Source organism: Diaphorina citri, unplaced genomic scaffold (assembly GCF_000475195.1).
Source record: "Diaphorina citri unplaced genomic scaffold, Diaci psyllid genome assembly version 1.1 scaffold202, whole genome shotgun sequence".
In the NCBI taxonomy this organism is placed as follows: domain Eukaryota; kingdom Metazoa; phylum Arthropoda; class Insecta; order Hemiptera; family Psyllidae; genus Diaphorina; species Diaphorina citri.
In genome coordinates this window covers 141,991-151,638 of record NW_007377639.1, presented here as the reverse complement: position 1 = coordinate 151,638, position 9,648 = coordinate 141,991, and the positions used below count along the sequence as shown (strand labels likewise).

At 39.1% G+C, this 9,648-nt stretch overlaps 1 protein-coding gene across 1 annotated transcript in view; it reads left to right on the top strand.

Moving 5' to 3' along the window:
• The first annotated feature begins 550 nt into the window (after positions 1–550).
• Positions 551–9,648, top strand: part of LOC103505906 — a 32,902-nt gene continuing 23,804 nt past the window's right edge. The window contains exon 1 of the mRNA XM_008470275.3: positions 551–555. The gene's annotated coding sequence lies outside the window, so the exon portion shown is untranslated. The remainder of the gene's footprint in view (positions 556–9,648) is intronic.

Below are 9,648 nucleotides of genomic sequence, written 5' to 3'. Positions count from 1 at the left end.
AAAAACACTCAATTTTTAAAAATCAACTGTTTTTTCTTCAGATTTATTAATGAAATTAGAAATTAAAAATTATTCACTTCCAGTGCGCCAGGCCAAGTTCCAGTAAGCACGTCTGTGTATCTTTACACGAACCGATTCGGCAGGTTTTTCTCACCTTCATAGATCGGATTCCTCTGAAGATAATCTTTTGAAATTCAGGGTACATATTTAGGTAAGGTATATAAACATACCTTGAAAATTTGAGCTCTTAATACCAAGTAGTTCCGGAGATATAGAGGCGCAAAAATCGCAATTTTTTTACTCACTCGTTCACTCACTCACTCATCAAATAAATAAATAATTAAACGTGAAATCCGAAGAGAAAATAAAGCCAAGTTGAAACTGAGAGAAGGTTGAAGGAATTAAGATTCAGCAGGCACGAAAAACTGGGAATGCAGACTTGGCCTTTGTTTTCTGATCTCACCACTTTTATAGGCCGACATTTTTGGATAGGAACTTGGCCTTTTTTTCACATTTGTGTTTTTGTGGGGGATCTTTTTTACCATTGAGATATGGGTAAAATTGTGTGCAAGAGATAGTGTAATTGAACATTATTTTAAGTTCACTTGAAATCATGGCAGCTGAACACCTGTTCCTGATATCTGTCCATTTCAGGTTCATTTGAGAGAAAACTCTCTCTACATAACAGTTCAAGCTTGGAATGCTCATCACAAATGATACTATCTTGAACACATTTTTCACATTTTGTAAAGCTAAATTTTGAAAAATCAACTGCCATTTATTTTGGGAATTAATGTCTGTTTTAGGAAAGATCTGTGCTATACTAGGTTTTAATATTTGGAATTCTTCATACATTACATCTTCGTCAACGTTGATTTTTAAAACTTCCGCCGCCGCAACTAACTCACGAGTAACAAATTTCTTTATCTAGGATCATAAACAATAACATTGAAAGGATATTACTATCTGAGAAATCATACCTTTTTTTCAGGTACGCAATTACATTACTATAAAAGTTAGAGAAATCTGTTTTCATTGATTCAGCTAGGTCTGGATTTACTTTGTCAATAATTTTCTTCGCTTGGCTTCCAAAGAATTTATCATTCATCCTTTGTTCTAGTCTCTTCAGCAATTTAGTTATTTGAACATGCATTTCAACAACTGTTAGGGTGTCTGATTCAAGTTTTTTTCATGGAATGGCTGGACTTAAGCCCACATTTTTCACATTTTGTAAAGCTAAATTTTGAAAAATCAACTGCCATTTATTTTGGGAATTAATGTCTGTTTTAGGAAAGATCTGTTCAATACTAGGTTTTAATATTTGGAATTCTTCATACATTACATCTTTGTCAACGTTGATTTTTAAAACTTCCGCCGCCGCAACTAACACAAATTACCAATCGATATGAATTTCCCGTTTTTGGGTGCTTCTCCTATTAGCGGGAGAACATGGAAAAATGAACATTTGAATAGGCCATAACTTCGGCCCCGGTTGTTGGATCGAGCTCAAACTTGTACCAAAGTACTACGTTCTTTAAGACCTATTGTAATTATGATGTATAACAAGTAGGGTGTTCTCTTTTAAAAAAAAGTTGGTCCCTCTGGCGCCGCCCCTGGGGAGCCCTTCAAAAATTTCGAGTACCTCCCAAAATTCTTCATCATAATCAAGGGCTGCATGCTAAATTTTAGCTTCCCAGGGTGAACAGTAAAAATAATAATAATAATAATAAATAAAAGGGTGACCTGAGATTTTATGAACAGACTGTTATGAGATAGGTACTGTTCTCAATTAACTTAATTGTACTTTATGAGAAAACAATATCAAAGGAAGAAATTGTATTGTATTCGAGTAAACAAAAGAAGGAACTATGTCACTCCTTCAAACAAAAATATTTTCAATTGAAGAAGAGCTTAATTTGACTTGCTCAACAACACTACGTACCCACACACATAACTCAAGTTTTATATCTCAAATTTCAAATTCTTTGTGGTAAAGCAGAGCTTTTTCTCAACTTTTGTGGATATCACAACATTACCAAGTGCCTCCTTTGCAATCAATTTCCACATTTCAATAATCTTTTTACAATGGTAATATCGCCACTTGTCGCTACTTGATTAAAGTAGCTACCCAATTGTTTTCACGAGGCTGAGTGCACCCCGAACTCCAATCACAGAGCCGAAAAAAAAACCTCGGCCCCGCCGGGAATCGAACCCGGACCTCCTGCATGCAAGTCAAGTGTGATACATACTCGGCCAGGGAGGTTGCTTAACTCAAGTATTATACTCGAACTCCACGAGTTAATTTTCGTGGCAAACTACAATAATCGTCCTTTGACATTTCTTGGTGGGTATCTAGTACCCCCTAAAAATACCACTTCGTGGCATAAAAAAAAAAACCCCGCCAAGTCGTTCCTCCCAAAATAAATCAAGTGCCCACAAAAAATAAACAAAACTCCATCACACCCCAAAAAAGATTAGGAATCAATTTTGTACCCCGCCTTTTATTCACTTCATAATTTGTGTGCTCCTCCTTCAAGTAGTATCTACCTTTCTTTCCCCTCATTGCACTCCTCTTTCCTCTAATATTACTTCTGCTTCACTCCATTGGCGGCGTGCCACCTACTTCTCTTTCCCCTCATTGCACTCCTCTTTCCTCTAATATCACTTCTGCTTCACTGTATTGGCGGCGTGCCATCGATTTAATGTTTAAAGCATTGCACGCCGCTAATACAGTGAAGCAGAAGTAATATTAGAGGAAAGAGGAGTGCAATGAGGGGAAAGGGGAAAGAAAGGTAGATACTACTTGAAGGAGGAGCACACAAAATCACAAATTATGAAGTGAATAAAAGGCGGGGTACGAAATTGATTTCTAATCTTTTTTGGGGTGGGATGGAGTTTTGTTTATTTTTTTGGACACTTGATTTACTTTGGGAGGAACGATTTGGTGGGGTCTTTTTTTATGCCACGAAGTGGTATTTTTTGGGGGGATCTCATAACTTTTTGCAGAAACTTTCCATAATATGACGTATGAGCGTAGAGCAACAAAGTACACCAAATTGATCTGCCAGAATCCCTAACAATCAAAATTAGCTCTATCCTAGAAAGTTTTAACACAGAATTAAAACTAAACGAGTTACATAGAGAACAAATAGGAAACCTATCTCAATTACTACATAAAGAAGTCCAAAAAGCCATACACTTTGAAACCAAATTTAAAGAAGAACAAAGGAACAATACTACATTAACTGAGGACTCTGAAAGAAATATGACAAAAAGCAATGAAATTGAAGCTGAACTCCGCCGGAGGATTGAAGAGATGACAAATACCATTCAACACCTTGAGACTAGCAAGAAGAATCTCAGTTGTCAACTTGAGGCATTGAAAAACGCTCCGAGACCGTATAGCTCAACCTCTTCCGCCCTTCAACCTCAGTGCAATCCAGCCTCAACTTCCGCCCCCACTCAGCCCTTGCCTAATATATTGCAAGACGAGCCCCCGCCGCCGCCATTATCCACTCCAGCTTCAACTTCTGCCGCCCCTCAGCCTTTGTCTGAACCATCCCCAATACAAGACAAGCCATCAGTATCCGCTCCAGACCATTCTCAACCTCCAGATGCGTCACCCAGTCTAAATTCTACCACTGCCTGCAATAATTTATTGGTCATAGGAGATAGCCACTGTAGGGACTTAACTTCTATTCTAAAAACGTTTGCCCCTCCCAATTGTAAAGTAAATTGTATTGCCATGCCAGGGAAAAAATTGCATCAAGTTGTATCAGCCATTCATGTAAACAAATTAGAACCTAATACTAACATCTGTGTTGTTGCAGGGACCAATGATATCTTTAAGACGCCATTTGACAACTTGGTAAAATCTTATTCGGTACTTCACGAAAAGTGTAAACAGTTTAAAATTTTCGTTGTTCTCCCTCCCCCTAGGTATGATGTTCGGAATATCAACTCTCACATTCTGAAAATTAACTGTAAGATAAAGCATCACATCAGCCAGTATAACAATTTCACCTACATTGACCCCAAGACCTTTTTACACATGGGTACCTACTCGCGAGATAGACTCCACCTGAACGGAAAGGGCAAACAAAAACTCTGCATGAATATAATAACCAAAGTGCATGGTAGAGTGACAGGTAGACCTAGTTCTGACGTCATGCATAGGATACATGCACAGCACGAGTCTCGAACCCAACACAAGCTGACCAAGTATAAGCAAGCTCGACACACTACACGACACACACAAAGTCCTGCTCCATCTAGGAACATACCGAGTCTGCTTCACTTGAACACCAACCCCCCTCCTGTACAACACCAACCCCCACTCTGTCCTCAGGTACCCCACCCCCACCCAGCCCTTACAACACTTGACATTGCTGCCAATATAAAACTAGGAAATGTGCAGATACAACAAGTCCAAGAATTTTGTTATCTTGGAAGCACAATCAAAACTAACAACAAGTCCACTCCTGACATCAAAAAACGAGTTGCCCTAGCAAAACAAGCATTCCAGAATAAATACCAGCTATTGACATCCAGACATCTTAGTATAAATACCAGAAAAAATTTTATCAAAACGTTTGTTTGGACTGTGCTAACATATGGAAGCGAGACCTGGACCATCACCAAAAAAGATAGAGAAAAGTTAGAAGCTGCAGAAATAACCTCATCCGAACCATGTATTTTACCCCTACCCTACTTTATCCTATCGTGACGTATTACAAAGACCAATGCCAGTAGATCCTAACAATGGCAATGCAAATTTTCAATTTGCAATGACGAATCTGGTCTTTTGGTGAGTTTGGGTTATTTCTGAGTGAAAAACACCATAGTAATATCTTTGGGTAAGTTTTATTAAGTTCGGGTCGTTTCCGAGTGAAAAAATACCATAAAAACATCATTATGTAAGTTTTAGTAAGTTTCGATAATTTCCGAGTGAAAAATGCCATAGTAACATCATTGGGTAAGTTTTGGTAAGTTCTGATCATTTCCGAGTGAAATACATCATAGTAGGTAACATAATTGGTTAACTTTCATGTAGCTGGTCCTAATCAACATTGGATATTTCATTTCCTTTTATACCGTTTAATAAACTGGTAATATTGTGGGTTGGGTAGGGTGTAGAAGATGACTCAAAAGGACCAGAGATAATGAGATCTGAATTTGACAAAGCTTTGAAAGAATTAACAGAGAAGAAAGCAGCTGGTATTGATGATATTCCAGCGGAATTGCTAAAGAACATGGGAGAGGAGTATGAGGAAAAACTCAAATCTGGTCTAGATGATTCTAACTTCTCATCATCGTCATCATCACGATCATTATCATCACCCATTCACAATAACTCCTCAAACTCCCTTATCATCGTCATCATCACGATCATTATCATCACCCATTCACAATAACTCCTCAAACTCCCTCTCTCACATTACACCTTCATTTGATAACCTGAGTGTAAGGGACATTTCGGCCTCCCCGTCCCCCCCTCCCCCTCAACCTCGTATCAGTAACTCAGGCACACCCGGTACTCATCATACATCAGCTTCAGCTGATACAGTATCGAACCGAGGTGTAATGGAACAAGTACGAGTATACTATCAGAATACCACTGGATTAAACAGTAAAACTGATAGGTTTTCATTAAACTTACTGGCAGAGGATTATGACATCGTCTGTGTTACAGAGTCCTGGCTCCAAGCCGATGTTGCATCTAGCGAACTTTTTGACTCTCGCTACGATGTATACCGGCAGGATCGGGACCTTTCCATTTCTAATAAAGCCACTGGTGGTGGTTTGTTGGTGGCGGTGAAAAAATGCATCACTGTAACCCCCATTACAAGTTGGAGTCAGAACTCTGTTAGCATTCAGACGATGTACTTGAAGTTAAGCATTTTTAACCAGGAGGTTTACCTGGTTCTATGTTATATCCCTCCCCCCGTCAAACCGAAAACCATGGAAGATTTTGTCCTAAAACTTTGTGACAGAGATGAACTCACAGACAGCAGCCTCATCCTGCTCGGTGATTTCAATCATGGGTTGAGAAAAAAAGTAATGAAAGAGTGTTAGCGGAAGTGAAGGAGAGAAGATATCTGATGAACTTCATTGCATCCAGAAAAACAAAACTGATCGGTCACATTATCAGACACAATGATTTCCTCAGTAACATATTTGAAGGAAAGGTAGAAGGGAAAAAACCAAGAGGACGTCCTAGAATGCCGTATTTCCATGATATCCAGGAAACCATGGGATGTTCGTCGTTCGAATCATTGAAGTGTGCTGCAAGAGATAGAGATGAATAGCTTCAACGACAAGGCCTAGCCTTTAGTATATGATGATGATGGGTAGGGTGTTCTAACCATTATGGAGTACCTATGTTATACTTTCAGTGTTAGAACTGCGGAATTTCGCGGGTAAATCGGGTAATACTTGTAAATCCCGCAAAATCCCACGCGGAATTGGTCACAACCCGCGTGAGATCCCGCGGGATTCAAAAGCCTGCGGGATTGCTATCCCTACACACGTAGCACTGGTTCTAAGGCCTAACCCACTTTTAAAACTTATCAGTTAAAAACCAACATCATGAGAAGAGAATCAGTCTTTTATCAAATTTAAGGCCGAAGTGCCTTTTGGGAGCCTTGAAAATATGAAAAGGCACACCTACCACTCACTAGAAAAAAAAAATGAGCCATCAACCATTAAAATCGGTCCAGTGGTTTAGGCTGTAGAGCGGTCAACGTCAAAAAAGAAGCGGAAGCAGCAGCAGAAAATGATGAAAAATTTGACGTTTTTCAAAGAGTAGGTGGGTGGATGTGGCTCTTGCGCCTTTGATGAGTTCGGAGGTTATGGCGTCGCTACCCGGGCTTTTTCTATTCTTCAGTTGACAGATGGCTTTGGTGATTTCTGCTACAGTCTGGACCTTTGTTTCAGCAACTTTCATAAATCACGTGTGACTAGACGGACTGCCCCCACACTCACAGTAGAGAAGTGTGATGGTCTGGTGGATGAAAACTTTCGCCACCCAGCTTGGACCTTAAATATTGAACTCCGTAGATATGACAATCCTAACATAATACATAATAACTCACCCAATGATAGTACACGCAATTTTAACTTTAAAAAGGCCAATATACCCCAACTGAGAGCCGAGCTAAGCAAAATCAACTGGAATATTTTATTAAATGTTGATGATGTGAATGAGGCATTATCAATATTTTACACTACTCTGAATAATGCCTTCTCAGTCTGCATACCTACTTATCCTTCCAAACCTTTCACACCCAAATTTCCCAAATGGTGGACCAGGGAAACACAACTTACTTATAAAAGGAAGGAAAGACTGAGAAAAATGAAGAATAGATCATCAGCACAACAACAAGAATATGTAACACTCCGTAAGAAAATAAGAAAATCTATTAAGCATGACTATCCCATATTGATCATATCACGGAGGAATTAAAGAAGGGGAACAGCAAGTCCTTCTGGAATTTGAAAAAAGAGAAAACTACTGATGGGTCCAAACGTAACCTGACCTATAAAGACCAACTCCTAACAGATCCTGAAGATACGAGTATAGTGAACGGCTTTGCTGATCTTTTTAAAAATGCATATAACCAGTCCCCTTCCCTTTATACTTACCCGATACTTCTCATCACACCGAACTTTTTAACCTAACGGAAGTATCGGAAGGAGATGTAGGTGCGGAAATCACTAGGATGCCCACCAACAAACCACCAGGTCCCGATGGTATACCACCACTTATATACTCTCAGTGTGTGGACCAGATAAAAATTCCACTTACCATTATCATAAATTTGGCCCTTAAAACAAAACAATTTCCCTCCTTGTTGAAAGAATCCATTGTCACGCCGGTTCCTAAGAAAAGTGGCGAACAGGATGTCTCAGGACACAGACCCATTAGTAATCTAAATGTAGCTGCTAAAATATTTGAAGGTGTTTTGTATGACAAGATGTCATCATTCATCTTCAATAATATCTCACCTCAGCAGCATGGGTTTGTTAATCACAAGTCTACGGTTAGTAATCTGGTAGAGTTCTGTGATTTCACTGCTCGGGCCATTTCACAACACGGTCAGGTACACACGGTATATACCGATGTGGAAAAATGTTTTGACCGTCTCTGCCATGATGCTATACTGGACAAACTGATTAAAGTTGGCTTTTCAATCCCTCTGACACAACTGTTCGCCTCATACTTGAAAAACAGGAAAATCTATGTCAAGTACTTAAACAAAAGATCGAACCCTATTACTCCATCCTCGGGTATAGTCCAAGGCAGTAAATTAAGTAGCCTGCTGTTTATACTGACGTATGATGACCTGCATAGGCTAATTAGACACTCCCAGGTACTACTATATGCTGATGATCTGAAAATATTCAAAATAATCCGTAACACAGAAGATTGCGAACATCTGCAGGAAGATCTCACATCAATAAGCGCTTGGCTCTCTACAAGTCGGAGAGTGCTAAAAGTAGCACCATTCGATTCGGCGTAAAAAATCACATGGGATTAACTATTCACATGCTTACTCGTTAATGATTCACAAATAAAAGGGAATTTTGTTGACACAGGGGAGTATCGAACCCGCAACTTCTCAACTGTAAGTCGGAGAGTGCTAAAAGTAGCACCATTCGATTCGGCGTAAAAAATCACATGGGATTAACTATTCACATGCTTACTTGTTAATGATTCACAAATAAAAGGGAAATTTGTTGACACAGGGGAGTATCGAACCCGTAACTTGTCAACTGTAAGTCAGAGCGTGCTAAAAGTAGCACCATTCTTTTCGGCGTGAAAAATCACATAGATTAGATTATTCACATCCGAATGACCAAATGTTTTCGATGTCTCTTACCGTTTACGAAATAAGGGTTAAGCAACAGTGACTTAACTTCCATCCCAATAAGTGCTATGTTATGAACTTTACTAGTTCTAAAACCCCAATAACATACACTTACAACATAAATAACACCCCCCTAAACTATGTTGAATTCTACAAAGACCTGGGAGTTACCTTCGAGAAAAACCTTGACTTTCTGGATGGGTGACTATCTGATTTTAACCAAATTGTTACAGTCGCGTCCTTGGACCATACCGGTATAGCATACCAAATTTCATCGCTCTCCCACAAACCGTTCTTGAGATATTTTGTATACCACCTTTTTCTCACGAAACAATTGTTAAGTAACAATGACTTTGGTTAATATCTGGATGGGTGACTATCCGATTTTTACTAAACTGCTACAGTCGCGTCCTTGGACCATACCGGTATAGCATACCAAATTCCATTGCTCTACGACAAACCGTTCTTGAGATATTTTGTATACCACCTTTTCCCACTGAAGAAACATTGACTTTGGTTAAAATCTGGATGAGTGACTATCCGAATTTGACCAAATTGTTACAGTCGCGTCCTTGGACCATACCGGTATATCATACCAAATTTCATTGCTTTACGACTAACCGTTCTTGAGATATTTTGTATACCACCTTTTCATATTTTCCCATTTAAACCTGTAGTACACACATATGATTTCATCGCTTTACGACTAACCGTTCTTGAGATATTTTGTATACCACCTTTTCATATTTTCCCATTTAAACCTGTAGTACACACATAC